Source organism: Oratosquilla oratoria, chromosome 5, assembly GCF_046742065.1.
Source record: "Oratosquilla oratoria isolate Oo_2021 chromosome 5, ASM4674206v1, whole genome shotgun sequence".
NCBI classification, from domain to species: domain Eukaryota; kingdom Metazoa; phylum Arthropoda; class Malacostraca; order Stomatopoda; family Squillidae; genus Oratosquilla; species Oratosquilla oratoria.
The window spans coordinates 52,654,590-52,665,962 of NC_134781.1; the positions used below are offsets into that span (position 1 = coordinate 52,654,590).

An 11,373-nucleotide genomic window follows, 5' to 3' on the forward strand; every position below is an offset into this window, starting at 1 on the left:
GGGCCAATGTAAACAGCTACATTAAGGTCACAGATTTTATGCAGTAGTCCCCCATGGACCTGCTTTATCAAAAGCTTTGCTAAAGTCAAAGTATATGACATATGTTCCAGTTGCAGGACAAGATATCTTGTTACACAGAATAGTGTCATAACTATCCAATGAAGCTGAGAGATATGACCAACCTTGCCGGAAGCCATGCTGAATACAATTCATCAGACTGTGTTCTTCAAGAAACGTCATTGTAGCAGCCTTTAAAGCACGCTCAAAAACTTTTCACAAAATAATGTGATATTAACGACAAAGGATGGTAGTTTGATACCGCCTATCTGTTTCCTCCTTCATAGAGTGGCACAATAGCTGCAGATTTTAACGAGTCATGTAAGAATTACTGTTCGAGGGAGTCCTCTAATAACAGGTTAAGAGGTTTTAGCAGTGTTGACATACATTTTTTGAACAAGAGTTATATCATACCATGAGGACCACGGGACAGATGTTCCTGATAGTGAGTTTATTGCCTTTTCAATATGCTCATCTGTCACTCCAGTGTACCGGAGAACATTTGGAATACCTGGGTTTCCTTCCTATTTCATGCCTGAGAATGCAGAAAATACCTAAAAAGTGGACAAGAACCAAAGTTGTGGCTCTCTTAAAACCAAATAAGGACCCTAATCACCCCAAAAGCTATAGACCCATATCACTACTGTGTACAACCTACAAACTATACGAGAGACTTATATTAAATAGAATATCCACTGCTGTCGATAGCCTTCTCACTCCTGACCAAGCTGGGTTCAGGCCAGGTCGCTCATGTTGTGGACAGGTCCTTAACCTAACTCAGTTCATAGAAGATGGGTTCGAACTGCGGCAAATTACTGGGACAGTGTTTGTAGACCTAACAGCAGCATACGACACCGTGAACCACAAAGGCCTGTTGCTGAAACTTGCCAACATGCTTCAGAACAGGACCATAGTTAATGTTATAAGAAGCCTTCTGGAAAACCGCAGATTCTATGTCGAAATAAATGGCATCAAAAGCAGATGGCGGACACAAAAGAACGGTCTACCTCAGGGATCAGTCCTGGCACCTCTGCTCTTTAACATCTATACAAACGACCAACCCTCCTTCCCCAATGTCCGCAGATTCATCTACGCGGATGACTTATGCCTAGCCACACAGGCCACCACCTTCCAAGAGGTCGAGACACGACTATCAGCCAACCTCGAGCTCATGGGGCAGTACTATGATAAATGGTCCCTCAACCCAAACCCATCCAAAACCCAAGTGTGTGCATTCCACCTAAAAAATAGAGAAGCTAATCGAATGCTTAAAGTCCAATGGTGTGGAAAGGAGCTAGAACACCACCAATATCCTGGACAGGACCCTCTCGTTTGCCACCCACATCCAAAAACTAAGAGGGAAAGTAAGCTCCCGTAACTCCCTGCTCAAAAAACTAGCGGGAACAAAGTGGGGCGCAAATGCACACACACTCAGAACATCTGCCTTAGCACTGTGCTATGCACCAGCAGAATACTGCGCTCCGGTGTGGAGTAGATCAGCCAACGCAAAGAAAATAGATCCAGTACTGAACGAAACCTGCAGAATCATCACAGGAACACTTCGCCCCACGCCCACCAACATCCTGTACAGAATCGCAGGCATAGCACCCCCAGATATTCGACGACGCGCTTTAGCAAAAGTCGAAAAGGGTAAACAAACCTCGGACACAAGGCACCCACTACACTCACATGTGCCTCCCCCAAGTAGACTCAAGTCGCGAAAGAGCTTTGCCACCGTGGAGGAGATACCACCTGGTATGTTGCCCCACAATTACAGAATACAACAGTGGAAGGAGTCTGACAGCACAAGTCTCCCTAACAGTACAGTGCAAGGACCCAGAGAAGAGCTCTCAGATGGGGCACTGCTACCAAGACGCGAATGGTCCACGCTAAATAGAGCAAGATCCAGAGTTGCCAGAACTGGTGACAATCTGGTTAAATGGGGCCTCAAAACCGACCCATCCTGCGAGTGCGGAGAAACTAAACAGAACATTGACCATGTCCTAAGCTCGTGCCCGCTTTCAACCAATTTAGACAACATTGACCTGGTCAAAATTAACCAAAGAACACTTGAATGGCTGTCTGTCTGGCGTGATAAGCTGTGATGATATGGTTTTTAACAATCTTGTCGGGTTTGGGCAAAGATAAATGAATTTTATATTGTCCTTTTATTATCTAACAAATTTTACTAGGTTCAGAAGATTCATACCATGTTCACCCACAAGAGTCAATACTACATCTGTTTGTGAGAACTGTTTAGCGTACCTATAGAAGTATCTTAAGTTCGTTTTGATTTTACTAACTGCATTAATTAGTTTCTCTACAGTTATCTCTTTTTCATTACCAATTTTTTCTGGTAATCTTTTTGACATTACGTTGCTGAAAATAACCACTATATAATTTTCTGCGAGCTTGTTTTTTAGCCACACATTTTGTCCCCATAGACCTGTCAATGTCTTCAGGATTTTTTTTTTAATACAATTTTTCATAATCTCTCAGAATGTCGTTCCAGCTGATTGTCATTGAAGTTTCATTCAAACAAGTCCAGTTGGCTTTATGAAAATCAGGACTCTCTAAACCACTTATATACTTATTAGGCACATGCTGTTTATTATTATCTAGAGTGTAGTTAGTTTCATCAAACGCAATTTTATGATCAGACATTGAAGTTGTAGTCACATATGTGACATCAATACTTTTTCATTAATCAATAACAAGTCTAGGATGATGTTTCCCTTAGTTGGTGTTTTTATCATTTGTAACCAGAAGAAGGAACTTGCCAATTCCATCCACACTTTCAGCTGTACATTATTCCTATTGCACAGACTGTGGTCATACAAATCCCATTTGATATTAGAGGAATTAAAATCACCTAATACAACAATTTCAGGTAGTAGTATGAATAGCACTATCAATATACATGCTATGTTTTCACATAGATCCAGAAACTCTTCATCTCTGGTATCTAGTGGACGATAGATTAATAAAAGTATAATGTTATGAATTATTAATTTCACCAACAACGCCTCTCAGTTACTATTAGAAATTCTTGGAAACATATCAAATTCTATCTTCTCATGTAGAAACAGGCATACACCACCATGGGGTCTACCAATTCTATGTTATTTAAGTGATTCTAAGTTCTATTTCTAATAAATCTTGTGAATGCCACTTCCCATGGCTACGAGAGTACGTAGGAAAAATACCGAGCAAGCATCTAGTTAATAAAAGGATGAAACTAGAAATTTTGAATATATTGTTTGTCAGGTTCGGAGGGGATCATGGGGGCGGAGGAGGTGGTAAACAATGGAGGCGATGAGAAGACTACCCTTCACCCAAGGTCTAAATATACAGGTCAGACCGTTTACATTCTTCTGCGCAGCTTCTGACGTCATTTGGCTGAGTCCATTTTCTCTTTGTGAAGAAAACTGTGAAACGCCAAGGAAGACAAACTATAATATTTTATATATTATATATATATATATATATATATATATATATATATATATATATATATATATATATATTATATAGCTTCTTCTACGTACGGCAAGATGGTGAACCACAGAGTTGGGTTGGTTCAGTCCAAGCGGTACTCCACACCAAGGAGACCCTTTGAAAAGCCACGTCTCGACCAAGAGCTGAAGCTTGTCGGCGAGTATGGTCTACGAAACAAAAGTTATGGATTGTCAAAATGTTTTTGGCCAAGATCAGAACAGCTGCCCGAGAGCTGCTGACGCTAGATGAAAAGGACACCAGAAGGCTCTTCCAAGACGTAGATGATGATGTAGCGTTCCTGCGTCGTTGGAGAGAAAACAACTGCAACTCCTTCAGTCTCTCCCAGTAGTTCAGTTCCTGGAGCCCATGTATTTTGTTGGTGAAGGTCCTTTGGGGCCTTCGATTTCCATGATTTCTGATACTTTCTGGGGAGACCAGAGCTGGCAGTAGTATTCTTATTTATTTTACTATGGTAAAATAAATACCCCGTCTGGGGTATTGGCTGCTTGTTATTGTGGCAAAGTAGCATGCAGTCGATACTTTAGGGTCTATATGGGGCGCCCCTACGGACCAGAGCCACACATCATTTTGTCTATGATAGAAGAAATTCTGTTCATAGAGAAATGATGACACTTTTATACTACGACTGTCCCTCCGTTATGCTGTCCCCCAACCCCTTGTTGCTGTCCTGTACCATTTCTCTGAGTATTCTCTTTCTGATTGGGGGAATTCCCTGTGGTGGGGGAAAAGAATACTGCCACCAAGTTTTCCCACTTGGATCGTAAGAGGCGAGAAGAAAGGGACGGGGAGAGGGACTAGGCATCCTTCTCCCTGTAGCCCCAAGGGGCAATTACCTAAAATGAAAAGAAAAGGCATAAGGGGTGCTGGCGGGCCTCGGGCCAGCACCCTAAGGTTTGGGTCTTTTAATGTGCGTGGATGTGGTACAGATGAGAGTAAAAGGGAAGAGATAGGTAGTATGTTTGTGAGAAGAAAGTTGGATGTGTTGGCTTTGAGTGAAACTAAGTTGAAAGGGAAGGGTGAGTGTATGTTTGGGAGTGTAAGTGGGAGGTTATCAGGAGTGAAGAGAGGGCGAGGGAGGGAAGGGGTGGCTATTCTAGTAAGTGAGGAGATAGGTAAAGGGGTAGTGGAGTGGAAGGAGGTTTCCTCAAGGATAATGTGGATGAAGGTGAAACTGGGAAAGGAGATGTGGGTCTTTGTAAGTGCATATGGGCCGGGCAGTGAGAAGAGTATAGAAGAAAGGGAGGCCTTTTGGATAGATTTAAATGAGTGCATAGAGGGTTTAGGAAGAAATATCAATGTAATAGTACTGGGAGACCTTAATGCTAGAGTGGGAAATGGTCCAATCGATGGAGTGGTTGGGAAGTGTGGAGTTCCAGGAAAGAATCGTAGTGGAGAGTTGATGGTGGAAATGTGTCTAGAAAGAGAGCTGATGATAGCAAATACAGTGTTTCGGAAGAAAGTCAAGCATAAGTACACATGGGAGAGGGTGGTGGAGGGAAGGGTGGTAGATAGAGCGCTAATGGATTATGTAGTGGTAAATAGGATTATGATAGGAAGAGTTAAGGATGTACATGTGCTAAGGGGAGAGGGTGGGGGAATATCAGATCATTTTTTGGTGGAAGGTAAGTTGAGAGTGGAGGATAGATGGAGAAGGAGGAAAGGGACAAAAGGTAGGGAGGTTCTTAGAGTGAACTCCTTGAATGAAAAGGAAAAGGAGAAGGAGTACGAAAAGAAGCTGAAGGAGGAGTGGGAGGGAGTTAAGGATAGAGCAGAGATGGGTGTGGAGGAGGATTGGTGATGGTTCAAGGAGGGAGTCTTAAAGTGTGCAAGGATGGTGTGTGGAACAAGAAGGACAGGGGGAAATAGAAGAAAGGGTAGTGAATGGTGGGATGAGGAAACAAAGAAGGTTGTAGAAGAGAAGAAGCGAGCATTCACAGATTGGTTACAAAAGAGGACAGGGGAGTCATATGAGACGTACAAAGAAAAGAAAAGGGAAGTAAAGCAAAAGGTAAAGGAGGCAAAGAGGAGAGCAGATGTGAAATGGGGTAGGAGTATGACAGAAAATTTTGAAAGTAATAAAAAGATGTTTTGGAAAGAAATTAAGAGAGGAAGAGGAGGTGAATCAAGTAGGGAAGAAAAGGTAAAAGGTACAGATGGAGAGTTGATAATGGAAGAGATGGCAGTGAGGGGAAGATGGGCAGAATATTTTAGGGAGTTGCTGAATGTGAAGGAGGATAGGGAGGGAAAGATAGCTGCAGTGGGAAATACGAAGAAAATGAGAGTGATGAGTGAGGAGAATGGAGGAGAAATAAGGAAGGATGAGGTGAAGGCAGTTGTAAAGATGATGAAAGCAGGTAAGGCACCTGGTCTGGATGGATGTCATGCAGAATGTCTGAAAAAGGGAGGTTCAGTGATGGTGGACTGGTTGGTGAGATTATTTAATGTTTGCTGGAGAGAGGGTAGAGTACCGGAGGACTGGAGTAGTGCCTGTATAGTTCCTCTTTACAAGGGAAAAAGGGACAAGTGTGAATGTAGTAATTTCAGAGGGATTAGCCTGTTGAGTGTAGTAGGGAAGGCTTATGGGAGAATCTTAATTGAGAGGATTAGGAGAGGAACAGAAGGAGTAATTGGTGAGGAACAGTGTGGATTTAGGACGGGTAGAGGTTGTGTAGATCAGATCTTTGTGGTAAGACAGATATGTGAGAAAGCTATAGGAAAGGGGAAGGATGTTTTTTGGGCTTTTATGGATCTGGAAAAGGCTTATGATAGGGTAGACAGAAAGGCACTGTGGGAGGTTATGCAGATTTATGGGATAGGAGGAAAGCTTTTGGGAGCTGTCAAGAGTTTTTATGTGAGTAGTAGAGCATGTGTTAGGATTGGAAATGGAGAGAGTGAGTGGTTTGAAGTAAAGGTGGGACTTCGTCAAGGATGTGTTATGTCGCGCTGGCTGTTCAACTTATACATGGATGGGGTGGTGCGAGAGGTGAATGCTAGGGTAGTGAGTCAGGGATTGGAGATGGTTAAAGAAAATGGAGAAAAGTGGGAGGTGAGCCAGCTGTTGTTTGCAGACGACACTGCGCTTGTGGCAGGGTCAGAGGAGGGATTGAGGAAGCTGGTGGCAGAGTTTGGGAGAGTATGTGATAGAAGAAAGCTAAAGATAAATGTGGGTAAAAGTAAGGTGATGAGATGTACAAGGGGTGAAAGTGGCAGTAGACTGAAAGTGAACATTAAGGGAGAGCGACTGGAGGAAGTGGATAGTTTTAGATACTTGGGTGCAAGTGTAGCAGGAAAAGGTGGAGTGAAGGTGGAGGTAGAATGTAGATTGAGAGAAGCGAGTAAATGCCTTGGTGGTTTAAAGAGTGTAATGAGAAATAGACATTTGGGAATGGATGTGAAGAGGAGACTGTATGAAGGAGTGATTGTGCCAACAGCATTGTATGGGGCAGAAACGTGGAACATAAGAGAAGAAGAGAGAAGGAGTTTGAATGTGTTTGAGATGAGGTGTCTGAGAAGTATGGTGGGGGTTACTAGGCTAGATAGAGTGAGAAATGAGGAGGTGAGGAGGAGAACAGGGGTGAAAAAGGATTTGGGAGATAGGGTTGATGAAAGAATATTAGGATGGTTTGGACACATGGAAAGAATGAGTGAAGAAAGACTAGTAAAAGAGGTATGGAAGGCAGATGTGGAGGGAGTGAACATGAGGGGACGTCCTAGGATGAGGTGGATGGATGGGGTGAAGGGGGCTTTGGGGAAGAGGGGAATGTCTGTTGAGGAAGGAAGGGAGAGGACGGAAGACAGAGGTGAGTGGAGAACGGTTTGTATATGGATGATGTTGTGACTGCATGAGGAGGAATGGGCGGGGGGGTGGGGGGTGGGGTAGTATGTGTGAGTAAATTTTGACGCAGCCCGAAGGGTTTTCTCCCCGTCCTCTCCTTATATGCAAAGGGGGACGGAGAGGGGGGGTCGCCGATTAAATGAAGCGGCCTTGCTGTGGATGTACTGTGTCTTGCGACACTGCTTCTGACCCAGGGCGGTGGGCAGGGTGCAGGGATGACCCGTCATCCAGGAGGTGCTCAGATGAGAGGAAGGGTGGGAGGGGTGTGGAGTGTATTTAGGGATGAAATGGGTGGGAGTGTTTTTATGCCTTTCCCTTTGTGGCTACCTCCCTTGGAAGGGGGAAAAAGCCTTGGTATATGTATGTATGTATGTATATATCAAATATATTATATATTCATATATATAGACAGGAACTATAATATTTTATATATATTTATATATATATTTTATATAATATTTGTCAGAATATAATTAATTGCGTGGAGCAGTGCGAGCGAAGGCGACGTCATTTTCGAACGACGGACCAGCTTCAACTGACAGCTATAGGACCCGCTAACCCCACTTTGAACAGCCAGGTGACGTTCACGGGCCCGCTGCGCCAACTCCCTCGAAATTCGGTCGGAAGTGGTTAGACCTTATATTCTTAGATCTTGCCTTCACCCATCCCTTATATGTACCCGGTCCCTTCCCATATTTCTTTCACTCATTATTCCATCCCTATTTCTATCGATTTTCGTTCTTATTTCACCATTTAATCAATATTTTCTGCAACCCTTTCTATCCCCTTTCATTCCACTCATTTCACACCTTGTTCCACCCCTTATTCCACCAATTCGCTCCACTTTTACGAAATCCCTAACTTCACATCCCTTTAAGTCTACCTCTTCATCCACCTTCTCTTCCACTACCTCATACATTCCCTCATCCATCCTTTCTTCCACCTACTCATCCACCTATTTATCCACCCCCCTTTCTACACCTCCTATCACCTTTCTTTTACCACATGTCCTTCCTCTTTCCTTTCCCCATCCTTTTTCATCTTCTTTCCCCATTGTTAACCATATTTTACTCCTTTCTTATCCTTCCCTTCATTTACCTACTTTCTTGTCCTTCTTCCTTGTCTCCCTCCCTTTCCTTCCCTCCTTTTCCTTCCTCCCCCTTCTTTATTGCCCTTTTAACTTCCCTCCTTTGCCTATTCCTTTATCCCTTTCCTTGCTCCTTTTCTTCCTCCCTTTCTTCCTCCTTTCTTCCTCTTTTTTCCATTCTTTTACCTTTTCCCCTTTCTCCCCCTTTTCTTCGCCCTACCTCCCCCTTTCCTTTCCCTTTCCCCACCTTCTTTCCCCTTTCCATCCCCCTCTCCCTCCCTGTTCTTCATTCCTTTTCCTCTCCTTCCATCCCTGTACGTAAATGTATATGTGGGGGAGAGGGATGAGATGAACATACGTATATAAACATAATATACGTACATTTTATGAAAACAATATCGTACTACACGATATTTCTCCCATCCCCATCAGAACCAGATATCATATAGTTATACCTTATATAATTGCGTTTTCTAAGAACGTTTATGCACTATTTTATTTTCTTTCAAAATTTAACCCTAGACTTTATATTAGATGATTAATTAACTTCGATTGAATACAATCCCCAACAAAGAAAGGCTAATTCTACCTTTGAAATTATGGAATTATACTAAATAAAATTACCTACTACTAACCAGAAAATAATCTAGAATATTCATTTCAAATGAAATGAACTAAAATAGTTATAACACACGTCGGCTTAGGACCTAACCTCAGTTGAATAGAATATCGTTAGTTTGAATGCAGTCGGCCATCCTACACTCTTTGTCACCTCTTCGGTAACAAAGTGTCTGGTTTCATAATTTCCTAATTCATATGATACAGTAATATTTTCGCTTACTTAAGAAAATAATATTAATTAGAAAATACCACACTTCTCTTTCCTTGTACCATTACGAATAAACAAATAAATGAATAAATTTATAAACAAGTAACGAACATTGATAGATGAATAGATAGGCAAATGAATAAGTAAGTAAATAAGTAACAAACGTTAATAGATGAATAGATATGTACATGAATAAATAGATAAAAAAATGGACAAATAGATAGATATTTCCTAAATAAATAAATTGATAGATCACCAAATTATACAAGTAGATCAACAGTTCAGATGAATATATAAATAAGTGAATAATGAGTAATGATAAATGGTTAGATAAATATATTGATAGATATTTAGGTAAACAATAAATACATTATTGAAATAAAATAAAACAAAATGGTACAAAATCAAATTAGATAAAATAGAATAAAACAAAATGAAACAAAATAACATTAGATAAAATGAAATAAAACAAATTAATCAATCAAAAGATAACTCCCCTCTCCCTAACGTACAGTGACGTCATAGATGGTTTACTTATTGAAAACGCTTTCGTTTTCTGTTATTGACTTGTGAAGAATGTTTTCTTTTTTTTATGATGTGGAACCATTTACAAAGTGAGCAAAACTGTGTCACGAATTGTGTTTTTATGTCAATAGAGATGAATTATAAAGAAAAACATGATATAATGTTTGAAAAGTTGAAAAATCTTAATAACACATAGGCCTAATCAGGAAAGCCATCTATGTTGGGTCTCACTAATTGCCGAGAAAACCGAGAAAAGCCGAACAATACAAACAAGGACGGGTTTTGCTCAAATGCACACTTCTATATATGTATGGTTGCATTATTTTAACTATTTTCTTTAAAGTGTGTGATTTCCATGTAATATGATCAAAGAGAACTTACGTTTTTATCCTCTGCAATTTTACCGACCCCGGCTACGACTCGTCCAGCCCGCCGTCTATGATTACTGGTGGTATGGATCAAACTACACTTTTAAGTTTCTTATTGTTGTGTTATTAGTGTAATAGACTACATATAGTTGAATTATTTAAACTCTTTTCTTTAAAATGTGTGATTTTCATGTAATTTGACCAAAGAGAAGTTATGTTTTAGCCTCTGCAGTATGACCGACCACAGCTACAAATACCGTAACAAATTAGCAGATGGTTGCATTATTTGAACTATTTTCTTTAAAAGGTGTGATTTTCATGTAATTTGATCAAAGAGAAGTAACAATTTTATCCTCTGCAAAATTACCGACCCCAGCTACGATTCGTGGTTACGATTCGTGGTTACCGCTAGCCTGCCATCCAAGGTCTAAATATACAGGTCAGACCGTTTACATTCTTCTGCGCAGCTTCTGACGTCATTTGGCTGAGTCCATTTTCTCTTTGTGATACACTGAAGAAAACTGTGAAACGCCAAGGAAGACAGGAACTATAATATTTTATATTATATATATATATATTATATATCATATATATTCATATATATAGACAGGAACTATAATATTTTATATATAATTTTATATAATATTTGTCAGAATATAACTAATTGCTTGGAGCGGTGCGAGCGAAGGCGACGTCATTTTCGAACGACGGACCAGCTTCAACTGACAGCTATAGGACCCGCTAACCCCACTTTGAACAGCCAGGTGACGTTCACGGGCCCGCTGCGCCAACTCCCTCGAAATTCGGTCGGAAGTGGTTAGACCTTATATTCTTAGATCTTGCTGCCATCTATGTTCTGCGAATGCAGATCATCACTGAGCGTCAGAGTTGCCAGATTGGCGTTTTTAATGCCAAATTTTGTATTTTTGGAATGTTTTTACTGTGTTTGGCAGGAAAATTTGTTGGGTGGCATTTTTGAGAATTTGGCATTTGTGGGGGGCGTTTTTGAATACCCGGTCGTGATTAGAGATCACTCTTTTACTTGTATCAAGAATTAAATGATGATGTATATGAATGATATAAATTTATCTTGGTTATATCATGTGGGAAATGTTGTAAAGATTTTGTGCCTAGCCAAAGGATGTTTCAGCTC

General features: G+C 40.9%; 1 pseudogene; it reads left to right on the forward strand.

The window, feature by feature from the left end:
• The first annotated feature begins 3,595 nt into the window (after positions 1 to 3,595).
• On the forward strand, positions 3,596 to 3,904 carry LOC143025802 (small ribosomal subunit protein uS4-like; annotated as a pseudogene).
• The last annotated feature ends 7,469 nt before the right edge of the window (positions 3,905 to 11,373 follow it).